Consider the following 13,685-nt stretch of genomic DNA (forward strand, 5'->3'; position numbering starts at 1 on the left):
AAATCATCTTCAATGTGTGGTAGAACAGGACAACTCTTGGAAAGTAGGAGTTGATGCTGTGCTTCAAGGACCATTGGACATCGCTACTAGCATATAGAAGGACATAAGTGAGATGTATAGTGAGATGTGGGGCATGATATGGGGTGGACCTAAGGGTATGTGGTGTGCCCTACAGGTTGCAAATTGATTCCCCAAACCTTGAAGGTTCAAAATTTTGTGAGTGATGTTGCTAACCTTAGGTCATATCTAGGCTGTTTGAATGCAATCACTATAAGGATCAAGAATGGCATTGCTTCTAGGATGGGTGATAATGTTGTGCTTGGTGCCAGTCAGAATATCCATCCAGTTATTGGAAATAGTACCATGATTGGGAGACCACCTAAATTTCAATGTAAAACTTTTAGTTTGAAGAGAAATCTTCAAAAAAAAAATAGTGTTTTGTTGTTGATGGAAACAAACTTATTATTTTTGTAATGGCTTCTCGCAAAATTCATTTTCTTTCTTCAAATATTAATCTATTTCATTCATGGTAGTAGTTAAAGTGTTGTCGATAGCTATATATATATATATATATATATCATATGTAGGATGAGTCAACATGTGCAAACTTTTTCTATTTCTCAAATCAACATTACATATCTTTTGTTTACATCCCTTTGTAACATTGTTCTCAAAGGATGGTACCAACTTTGTGTGCTTTGTTAAGAGAGCCAATTCTTTAGTTGTGCAAGTTATGGTTAAACTCAACAAGGGTTAGTTGAGACACAATGCTACGCTTTGCACATAGCTGTTGAGATATCGAGCTCCACTCGTGATATGCTAGGGTGATCGTTGTGCATTTATGTCACCGACTTGTTAGCTGCAGATGCGGTTGGTACACCGCCCATGAATAATAGCTAGATGACAGCTATCCTTATCTACTCTAGTTCGTGGCTCAGTTAGTATGCCACCTTAGTTAGTTGAGTTTGGTTTGAGACCCATATATAGGGTTCTTCTATTTCTTTGTACTAGAGTTCTTTTTGGCTTACACAACAAGAAGAGGAAAACTGTTTTCAACCTCTACCTGTGTGTGTATTCCCCCATTGTGCAAGCAAGAAAGCTACAAGTGAAACTCCTTCCTTCTCTCCCACAATCTTGACATGGTATCAGAGCCTTGTTCGTGGTAAGGAGCTCAAGAAAGCAAACCAAGTTCGCGGCGTTCTGGTAAGAGGACCAGTGTTGCTTTCATTTTTCTGTTTTGGGAGCAAGTCTTTGCAGGTAGCACATCCAGGAAGTGCAAGAGTGCATTGTCTCAAATTGAGAAGTCCTTCGCGGTGAAGCAAGAGGGTAGTATATGCTATAGGTCAAGGCTTTAGCCCTTGGTTACCCTGTTTTTTTTATTTGAGGCCATTTCGGGGCCTGTTTTGGAGGCGAAAGTTTTCTGCACACACTCAGGAAAAGGTCATGTTTTTTGCTGTGCGACCACTGTTCTACAACTCGGTGAAAAGTTACCATAGAAATTGCATAGTATGCCTGTGCGCAGAGACATTGGGAGTTACAGAATCATCCTTGTTGCCTGTTGATGCAAAATCGTCACTAGGAAGTGACTGTGTGGTCAAATACCACTTTCGTCAGTTTTGCAGATTCGGCCCTTTGAGGCTGAAGCTGTGTTTTTTTGCAGTGACAGAATTTTTTGCAGTGTTCTGTAATGGTGTTCGATTCTCTTTCACAGATTGTCACTGAAAAGCTTGACAAGAACAACTTCCAAGCATGGAAGTTTAGAATGATGAATTTCCTTATGAGAAAAGGATATTGGGAATTCGTTGCAGGAAACGAAGAAGAACCAGTTCTTCCTGGTGTTCCCAATCAACAACAAATGCAGGCATTTAAAGGATGGCATGAGAGAGCCAGAAAAGTTATGTACTGGCTATCTATCAGTATTTCAGACTCTATGATTGTGCATATTCAGGATGCAAGTACGCCAAAGGAGGCATGGGATACTTTGTCAAAAATGTATAGCACAGATACGCAAGCCAAGAAAATGCAGCTCAAGCAAGAGTTGCATAATGTGCAAAGAGAAAGTATGAGCATCAATGACTACCACATGAAGGTGAAGAAGATTGCAGATGCACTTGCTTCCATTGGGTCGCCAGTGGAAGATGATGATTTAGTTTCTGTGACCTTGAATGGTCTAGGAAAGGATTATGTACAGTTTCGAACATCGATTTCTGTCCGTGAAAGATTTCCTGATTTTGAGGAGTTGATTGCTCTTCTAATTTCTGAGGAGCAGAGAAATGGTGGTGCATCTTCTTCAGGAGGAACTTCAAAAGAAGATGTCTTCTACTCAAATGCTGGAAGAGGTAGAGGAGGCCGATCTAGAGGCCGTGGTAGAAATCTGAATATGCAACAAACTCAAGAAAACCAGTCCTATGGAGGAGGACGTGGTAACTCTAGAGGCAGGGGGAGTCAAAGAGGTCCTGGTGGCTGGCAAAGAGGCCAAAATGCAAACAGTAATGTTGAATGCTACTACTGTGGTAAAATGGGTCATATGGCTAAAGACTGCTATAAAAAGCAAAATGACATCATAAATGGAAATTTGCAACAAGGGAATTATGCATCTTCTAGTAGACAGGGTGATGACAGAAATGAGCATTTGTTTATGGTGCAGCACATGACCAATTCTGTGACAAGTGCAGAAGAAAGCAACGATGTGTGGTATGTTGACTCAGGTGCATCAAACCACATGACAGGTCATGCAGAATGGATGCAGGATGCAAGGAAAATGGAAAAACCAGGATTTGTGAAGACTGGTGATGATACTGCACATCCTATTGTGCAAATTGGAAATATTCCTTTGTCTATGCAGAATGGGAAAAAGAAATACCTGTCGGATGTATTTCATGTCCCGAATATCACCAAGAACCGGTTTCTGTTGGTCAAATGGTTGAGCAGGGCTTGCAGGTCAGATTTAATTCTCATGGATGCTTTGTTGAGGATATGAAAAATAAAGGTCGCTTGATAGCAAAAGGAAAGAAAAAGGGCAGAATGTTTATGTTGGATGCAGACATGCCTGAATTGAGTGCAGCAATGTTTGCACATGGGACCGGTGTAGTTGCAGATATTAATATCTGGCATAAACGCATTGGTCATGTTAATGTACATCAACTTAAATCAATGCAAGCCCAAAATATTGTTGCAGGTTTGCCTAAATTCAAGGTTGCAGAAATGCATAAGGTATGTGAAGCCTGTCAATTTGGAAAACAAGCAAGGAAACCATTTCCTAAACATGTTCAAGAGAGTAAGAAGCCATTGGAATTAATCCACTCTGATGTATGGACTACTAAAGCTGCATCTCTTGGAGGTTTTCATTATTTTGTCACTTTTATTGATGACTATAGCAGAAAAGTTTGGGTGTATTTTATGAAAAAGAAAAGTGAAGTATTTGGGTATTTCAAAACTCTTAAAGCTATGGTTGAAAAAGAAACATGCCTGCAAATAAAATGCCTAAGGTCAGATGGAGGGGGAGAGTACCTCTCAAATGAGTTTGCAAGGTTCCTGCAGGAGCATGGCATAAAGCAGCAATATTCATGCAGTCATACCCCACAACAAAATGGAATTGCAGAAAGGAAAAACAGGCATATTGGGGAGGTATCTCGTGCCATGCTCAACGAAAAAGACTTGCCAAATTTTTACTGGGCTGAAGCAGTTGCTACAACAATCTACATAATGAACAGGACTCCCACTGCAGTAATCTATGGCATGACTCTAGAGGAGAGGTATACTGGTAGGAAACCAGATATTTCTCATTTGAAAATATTTGGTTGCATTGCCTATGTTCATGTGCCAGATGAGTTGAGATCCAAGTTGGATCCAAAAGCTGAGAAGTGCATCTTTATTGGTTACTCTCTGTAGCAAAAAGGGTATAGATGCTATAACCCTTCTACTCATAAGTTTACAGTGAGCAGAGATATTTTTGATGAGATGAGTAGCTGGTATAAACCAGTAAATGTGATTGATGATGTAGATGTACAAAATGGTAATGTTGCACATAATTCACAGTAGCAGTCACAAAATATTAGTGGACCTGGAGTGTCCTCTAGTTGTGGTTCACATTCTTTGCCATGGACAGGCAGATTGAGAATAGGAGAATCTCCTCAAAACAATGCAGATAGTGGTATGCAGGTTTCATGAAAAGGAAAAGAGAAGGTAGATCAGCTCATGTTTGATGTGAATGCAGGTCACTCTTATGTGGATGGTGAATCCAGTGGCTCAGAACAGAGTATTGATGATGAGTTGGGTATTCATTCTATTGTTACACCTGGAGTAAGGAAGACCAGGGATGTTTTGAGAGCACCTGGGAGTGAACCTACTTTGCGCAGGTCTACCAGAGCTAGGTATCCTATGGATAAGTTGAAATATGATGGATTTACAACCATTCACTATATCTATATGGTCAAAGTGATACAGGAACCAGAACCCACTTCTTTTGAGCAAGCCGTGGGAAAAGAAAAATGGGAGAAAGCCATGGATGAAGAAATGGATGCCTTGGAAGCAAATGCTACATGGGAATTGGTACCTTTGCCTAAAGATAAGAATACAATTGGTTGTAAGTGGGTTTATAAGGTGAAACACAATGTAGATGGTTCTGTGAATAGATACAAGGCAAGATTAGTAGTCAAGGTGTATGCACAAACATATGGCATTGATTATGAAGAAACATTCAGTCCGGTTGCAAGGATGGCAACCATAAGAGTAGTCATTGCTATGGCTGCATCAAAGGATGGTCTTTACATCAGATGGATGTAAAGAATGCCTTCTTGCATGGTGATTTGCAAGAAGAGGTCTATATGGAGCAACCACCAGGTTATGTGTATGCTGTTCATCCTGAGTTTGTTTGCAGGTTGAAGAAAGCCTTGTATTGCTTGAAGCAAGCGCCTAGAGCATGGTCTGACAAGATAGAACAGTATCTTGTCACTATTGGCTTTCAAATTTCCAAGGTAGATTTCTCACTTTATGTGAGAAAAATAGAGAAAGGTATTATGCTGCTTGTCATTTATGTTGATGATTTGATTATCACAGGTGATAGTGATGAAGATATCCTTCATGTGAAAATGCTACTGAAGCAGAAGTTTGAGATAAAGGATTTGGGAGAGCTGCGTTATTTCTTGGGCATTGAGGTGATTAGATCACCAAGTGGGATATGGCTCTTGTAGAGGCAGTATGGATTGGACATGCTGTCCAAATATGGGATGACAGGCTGTAAGCCTATTTCAGTTCCTTTGGAGCAGAATGTAAAGCTGAGCGCAGATGCAGGTGAGCTTCTGGAAGACCCTACTATGTACAGATGCATAGTAGGAAGTTTAATTTATATGACTATTAGCAGGCCAGATTTGAGCTATGCTGTTGGATTGGTAAGTCAGTTTATGCAGGCTCTAAGGAAACCGCATTTGGATGCGGTTAGACACATACTCAGGTATGTGAAGTCCACATTGCAGTATGGACTATTTTATGAGACTGGAGTTCAGATACAGTTGCATGGATACATTGATGCTGATTGGGCTGGTAGTATTTCTGATAGACGATCTACCAATGGATATGTGTTCTCTTTTGGGAGTACTGCAGTCACTTGGAGCAGCAAGAAACAGCCTACAGTTGCCTTGTCGAGCACAGAGGCTGAGTACAGGGGCGCAACAATGGCTGCATGTGAGGTAGCTTGGTTGCATAAGTTACTTTATGATATGCATCAGCTTACAGATGGGCCAGTTGTCATTTATTGTGACAACATGAGTAGTATACACTTGGCAAATAACCCAATCTATCATGCTAGAACAAAGCACATTGAGGTGCATTATCACTATGTGCGGGAGAGGGTTTTACTAGGTCTTATTGATCTAGTTTATGTCAGCACAGAGGATCAAGTAGCTGACATATTTACGAAGGCATTGGGCGCAGAGAAGTTGCGCAAGTTCAGAGACCTACTTGGTGTGCAAGAATTGGGATTGAGCTCGAGGGGGAGTGTTGAGATATCGAGCTCCACTCGTGATATGCCAAGATAACCGTTGTGCATTTATGTCAGCGACTTGTTAGCTGCAGATGCGGTTGGTACACCGCCCATGAATAATAGCTAGATGGCAGCTATCCTTATCTACTCTAGTTCGTGGCTCAGTGAGTATGCCACCTTAGTTAGTTGAGTTTGGTTTGAGACCCATATATAGGGTTCTTCTGTTTCTTTGTACTAGAGTTCTTTTTGGCTTACACAACAAGAAGAGGAAAACTGTTTTCAACCTCCACCTGTGTGTGTATTCCCCCATTGTGCAAGCAAGAAAGCCACAAGTGAGACTCCTTCCTTCTCTCCCACAATCTTGACAATAGCTTCAAAGCTTCTAGTTAGGTCTTTCTTTTTTACAAGGTACAAATCTGTATGCTAGGTTTGATGGATTGAATGCTGCACATCTTTTAGTGGCCTCATCACACAAGTTCTTGTAATGCCCTCCATTTTTGCAAATGAAACTCATCGTGTAGCCCAAAATCTCCTATCAACTTTGCACGTGTATGCAAGCCCATTACAGGAAGTGTAGCATGAAATCCTTGGCATTTCTCAAGTATCATTTGGCATGCATCATATGCCCAAACTAGTTTTTGATCCTATCAATGGTAGAGCACTCTCCCTTCTACATGATATACAATGGATTGAGGTGGTAATGCATGCGCTATTTTATCATGACCTTGCATTGCACAATCTTGCGAACATGAGCAAACTTTGCCCTCTACGCCATGCTCTCTATACCATCTTGAACTAAAAGGTCCTTGCATGGTGAACAACATATGTTCTCCGCATTACTTGCGCAGTTTCACAAACTTCACGGTGGAAGATGATCACGGTTATCCCATTTACATCAGAAGAAACAATGGAAAACAGGTTCTAGTTAGAGGTGCCTACCTTGACAATTGTTGGGTTGTACCTTATAACCCCTACTTGTCCAAGAAATACAAAGTGCACATTAATGTGGAGGTGTGTTCTACCATTTTTGCAATAAAATACATTTACAAGTATGTGTACAAAGGGCATGATTGCGTGATAATAAGGTTTTGGTCTACAAGAAGAGCATCATTTGATGCAAGAAACCATAGTGCGGAAGTTGAAGCTATTGATGAGGTATAGATGTAGCTTGATGCTCGATATGCATAAGCTTCCAAGGCATCTTGGAGGATTTTGATTACCAATTGCACAATGAGAAGCCATATGTCATACGTTTGCATATTCACCTTCCAAGACAAAATATGGTGACCTTCCATGATAGTGATGATATAAGGTAGGTGGTTTCAAATGCCAATATGAAACAAACGACTTTAACAGTGATTTTTTTGCAATCAAAGTCATCTTAAGGCAAATATGTTGTTGTACCAAGAGTTCCCTCAGCATTGGGTTTGGAACCCATCAAGGAAAATTTAGACTAAGGGGAAAAAAGGGAGATGTTTGTGGTCACATTTATTTTATTTCTCCTTTTGTAGGTGAGCTCTACTAGAGAATGCTTCTCATAGAATGTAAGGGCTGCAAGTCATTTGAGGACCTGCATACAACTGATACAATTTTGTACCCAACTTTCAAAGTAGCTTGGAAAGGGTTACTAGAAAATGATCAAGAACGGTACATGCACATGGAAGAAGCTATGGTTGTTCAAATAAGCAAACAACTACGCACGTTGTTTGCAATAATATTAGTTTTTTGTGACCCCATGCATCCAAGCTAGTTGTGGGAGCATTTTAAAGTTGACATGATAGATGATATACTACATGGCTTGATTACTATGCATGGACATGGGTATATAGCTCGGGACTTGGCATTCAATTAGGGCTTGTTGCACTTGGAAGACATCTCCTCACACTAGCATGGGTGAAGTTTAGCCCAGTTTGATGGAATGCTGGAGATTGATAGATCATTGATATCAACTTTAGGCAATCCTTTAATTTGTGAGGAGCTAAATTTTGATATCGTGTCTCTACCAAATAAAGGCAAGCTCAATGGAATCGAGTTTGAATGGATATCAAAGAAGGGCATACTTTGATGTACTTGATGTTGTTGCCTCTTATTGTAAAATTGTTTTCTTTTTGGATGGAATAGGTGGGTTTGGGAAAACATAGTTGTACAATTGCTTGCTAGCAAAACTAAGAGGGGAAGGAAAAGTCATATTGGCAACGACATCATTTGGTATTGCTGTGTTGTTGTTATTGAAAGAATGTACTAACACTCAAGGTTTAAGATTCCTCTTGAATTGAAGAGCACATCATCTTGCAACATTCCAATGTAAAGCTAGCTTGCAGAATTATTGAGGGTGGCATGTCTTGTTATTTGGGATGAGGCACCAATGATGCATCGACATGGTTTTGAGGCACTAGATAGAACACTAAGGGATATAATGGATTGTGATATGCTGTTTGAGGAAAGGTTATTCTTTTTGAAGAAGATTTTCATCAAGTCCTCCCTATGGTGCCAAAGGGTAGTCCTAAAGAAATAGTGGATGCAACTCTTTGTCTTTATCCTATGTGGGATTGTATGTATGTTTTGCAGTTGTCTCAAAATATGTGAGTTTTGGTGCAAGAAAATGGCAATGGAAATCACGACTTTATTGAGTGGTTGCTCTCACTTGGAGATGGTCGTAATTTTTAGATGGTGGTAACCGTGTTGCTATTCCATCTCATGTGGTTTTGCAAGATGCCACCATGGATAATCTCATTTCACATGTTTATATGACATCCATTCCAAGCCAGATTATGCATCTTTTTTCAAAGGATGTGCTATTTTGGCCTAAAAAACAAAGAAGTTGATGCATTGTACATTGTTGCCTTATGTAAAATGCCGAGGGATTCTCACACATATTACAATGCTAATTCTATAGTTGAGATCAATTCAAATTCATTCATTTACTTAAGTGAGCATTTGAACACCATTTATTTGGGAGGCGCGTTTTCCCCATATTGTTTAGTGTTGAAAAAAAAATGCACTGATGATACTCTCGAGAAATTTGAATCTTACTATGGGCCTTTGCAATGGTACAAGCTTGATATGCAAACAGTTCCATAGAAAAGTCATTGAGGTTGAAATCATCACTAGAACTAATATTGATGTTACTATCTTCATACCCAATATCATCTTTATTCCTCTTTCTGCAGGGTTGCCCTTTATCATGTGAGGAGGCAATTCCCAATTAAGCTAGCTTTTGCCAGGACTATTAACGAGTCTTAGGGTCAAACATTGACATTCTTGGGTCTATATCTAAAGATGCTCATTTTTTCCCACGGTGAGCTTTATGTTGCTTTTAGTTAAGTGAGATCTGCATATTCTATAAAGGTTTTGTTGGAAGACAGAAGTGCAAGCTCTCTTTCCATTGCCAATATTGTGTATCTCAAGGTGTTGCAAGGGCCAAATAAAATTGCCACCTTCTACAATGTTTCAATTCAAACATTTCTAACATGATATTATATGAGAAAGGAATTGTGTGTAAAATGAACTTCATATTAAATTTTAAATCTTTATATATTATCTGGTGCCAAGGTGCACTTCTTTTTGCAAGGTTGTCGTTTGTTCCTTGAACTTGTGATTAAATAGTTTTAATTGTCAGGTTTTGCTATTTTGATTAGCATGATCTTTGGTGATGGAGTGTGGGCAATTCTCGGTCCCTATTTTGCAAGTCACATTTACTGAACCAGCACTTGAAATGTCTATGGATGCAATGGATGTGTGCAATGTTAGGGATGTGGTGACAAAAACATATCAACATTGTTTGCCTTCTTGGTGCTATTCAATCAGGGATGTTCTACTTGCTACTTTTTTCCTAAAAATTTGAAGCCAAAATTTAGAAATTGGTGAGTTCTGTTGGGGAGGCAATGCAGTCTCTCTCAAAGGAAGTACAAATGTAGATTGCATGCTTGCATGATGTTATGTGGGAGGTGAGAGTAGTGTCTTCGCCTCAATAGCATTGTTAGTGAGTTGCACACTAAATTGAATGGTGTAGTAGAGGGAGTTTTTGGAATAAGGCATATGGTGCATAACATGCTAAAGGATGAGAGACATGATTCAAGGGGATTAGAAGGTATGATTGGCACGTTGCTTGTTGGGAAGTCCAAAGAACAAGTGCTATTTCTGAAAAATGAAGTGGCCTCACCCAAGATATCTATTGGTAGATTCAATGGGCTCTTGACACGAGTCGATGTTTCTTTTTTAGCTAAGGATTGAGAGAGGTTCCTCAATAGCATTTGCAAGACTTTATTTGTTGTCTTCTCCTATGCTTGCCCTCTCATATTTCTTTGTTGCCCTTTGGGGGCCCTCTTTATATGCTATTGCGATTAACATGTCTTACAATGTCCATTGCTGTTCAATAGATTATTGACATGATTGGTTTGGCAACATCAATTCCACTTGCATAATTGGAATGGCTTATACAAATCAATTCGTTGTTTAAAAAGATTTTTAGTTAACCAACAATGTTAGTGTTGTTTTAATTATGGAAGTAAGGTTACCTCTATAGTATGTGGTATTGTTGGTTTTACCAATTACTATTTGATTTTGAAGATAATTTGAATCTCATATCTTACAAAAAAGTGGTTTTTTGTATGGTGTGAACTTTTGTCTAATTAACATTGTGAAAAGTTTGAGATTTCATATGTATATATAAGTATGGTCTACTTTCACAAATTTTATCTGTCTTGCTTAGTTTTTCACTCCTGTTGCATTGGAAATCTATACTTCTTTCCTTGACTTCTTTAGATGTATATCCTCGTTTACAAATATTACCCCACCTCTCAAACTCAACTACATCTCTAGGAGAAATTCACATCTATGTTGTTAGATCCCATTATGCATAGGAGCCTTGTTCGTGTTGTTGAACAACTACCAACTCTTCCTACGTAGATTCCTTCAATCTAGCATTTGTCGAGATTCAATATGGATCTTATGTCTAATGTTTTCTTGTTTTGACCCCATTGGAAGCTTTTTTGATTGAAAAAAAACATTATTTGCACATCTCGCGATGTTGGGAGCATCATGAGTTTATTGATCTTTCATGCTTAGTAGAGTGCATCAATTGCGCCTTGGTGTTATTATATATAGTGAAATGAAGGTTTGCACACCAACTCCTAATTCAAGTGACTCGATCTATATTCTCTCTTTCTTTTTAAATTCTTTTTCCATGCAAGTGTTCTCTCGATAGTTGATTTGCGCATTCATTTCAGGAAAAAGGAAGTTTCGAGAGATCGATGCTTGCAACCATTCGTGTGAAATAAATGTGCAAGCATCGCCAATACACAATGTCACAGATACTTTTATGCTCACTAGCAATGTCATTTTGTGAAAAAACAAAACTTTTTAAAACCTTTTTGTATCTTATTTGTTTATGTTTACATTTTGCCGTCCTTTCTTTGAGGCTTTGTTACATTCCAACTTATGGTAGCACTAGGCGCTCCGCGCCTAGACTTCACCCGGTTAGACTCTGTTCGGCGCTTCGCTCCAGAGCTAGCGCTATGCACCAACTTTCTCTTGGCGCTTCATGTCGGAACGTAAAGCACAAATGTCTTAATTTGTTCACACATTCTTCCACTTAGCAATGAATCAAATAGTCTTGCAATTTTTAAACTTCATTATAAAATCTAACAATTCAATACAATAACATTGATTATCTCAACCATAATAATTGGAAAACATAACTGAAGCAAAAGTGATTTTTAAATATCACTGAAAGAATTCCAACTATAACAACACGTAAATGGAAAAGAAAGTATATAATGTTTTTAAAAAGATAGTTATACTGTCGAAAATCAACCACCGTGCCCCAGATTGTGCTGCAACATCTAAAAACGAAAAAAAAAAAGACTTTAGAAATAACAATATTAAATTTATAAAGCAAAACATTAATGAAAATGGTGAGTAAGTATTACTTGGGGACGTGATACTATTGGCTCAACATTAGTAGAGCAGTCCGGCGGAATTTGGATGAAACTGATGCAAAGTTACAAAACATGATAAATCTTGAAACTCCCATTTACTCCAGTCATTCGGTATGTGTCTAGTGTGGGACCGAGATATGAAGTACTCAACATTTGTTTGTCCAACATAGTAGCATTGGATCCATCCAAAATATAAAATTTCTATATATAAAGGAGTGTTTCCATTAGTAAATCCATCATTGGGTAATCTTTCGATTATCCTAGCCAAAGTTCTATGGATAATATCATCCATAGCAATAGTTCGCGATGCTTCTTGAAGTCTCATTTGATAAGGAGAGGCACGATAATATTCAAATACTGTTTGGGCCATCTATTAATAAAATTTAGAAAACATAAAAATTAGTAATATTGATTAAAAATTTTAAAAAGGAAAAAAAAAGACTTTACAATATTGAAATTAGAAGACCAATTTAGAAGAGAAAAAGAGTTTGTAATGCATATTGTACAAAATAACTTTATACATGATAATTTCTCAAAACTTACTTTTGTATAAATGCAAACAAACTTTCATAGAAAATAAGTCAAACATGGTTTTATTCAAGGAATATAATATCTCAAAAGAGCATGAGAGATTGAAACATTTCATTTTTTGTTAAAGGAAAAAAGTTGAACTTACTTTTCTTTGAAAACCTTAATACTTAAAAAGAACAGGAGACAGTAAAATAGTTCATTTCTTGAAAATATATGATTAAAAAAGAATAAATAAACTTTGATGATATTGTACCAAAACTTTTATGCAAATATAATATGATAGAAAGTTCAAATAACTTTTTATGGTAGAAATAATTTAAACACAATGTTTTCATATAGTAAAACAAACATACTTTTAACTCCACATAAAATCATAAATATCTATCCATAAATGAGAGATATGATTAAAACATTAAAGTATTAAATCAGAGAAAATAATTCAAACTTGCTTTTCATCGATGAAGAACTCACTATTGAAAAAGAGCATAAGAAAGTACAACACTACATTTTATAGATATGTGAACAAAGAAGAAAAAAAGGCTTTGATTGTATTGAAATAAAAATACTATGCAAATATAATATGAGAGAACAAACATTACACTTTTGAAAAAATAGAGGTTACAATACTTTCTGTAAAACTTCATTATATACAATATTGATGGTACCATTTACCATGTTCTCTTTCTCATTAATCAAGACTTTCAATCTGTCCGGAGACTTTACTCTTGAGAAAGCAACATAGAGTTGACCATGAGTAAAGACTGGGGTTTTTAGATATATCCCCAAACATGATAATGTTTGGCCTTGAGATTTGTTGATTGTCATTGCAAACGCCAAACAGACTGGGAATTGCAAGTATTTCATTGAGAAAGGAAGTTCTAGTGTAGTTGGGATGAAAGTTATCCTCGGGATAAAAACGCTGTCACCAATATTGGTCCACGTAATTATCTCTACATTAATGACCTTTTTATTGAAAGCCTTGCATACCAGCCTAGTACCATTGCATAAACCTTTAGAAGGATTCAAGTTTCTGAGCAATATAATTGGAGCATTTACTTTGAGCAGCAAAATATGAGGAGGAATACCTCCAACGAGGTCAAGGGAATTTAGATATTCCACAGAATAGAGGAATAAGTTCTCCTCGGTTCTATCCACAGAATCAGCAATGTAGTATTGTTTAACCTCTCCCATCATTAGTTGCAATGCATGATTGTTTATCATTTCCACATCATTGT

This window comes from Lygodium microphyllum, chromosome 4 (genome assembly GCF_053477565.2).
Source record: "Lygodium microphyllum isolate KBCC chromosome 4, Lygodium_microphyllum_v1.1.10, whole genome shotgun sequence".
NCBI classification, from domain to species: Eukaryota; Viridiplantae; Streptophyta; class Polypodiopsida; order Schizaeales; family Lygodiaceae; genus Lygodium; species Lygodium microphyllum.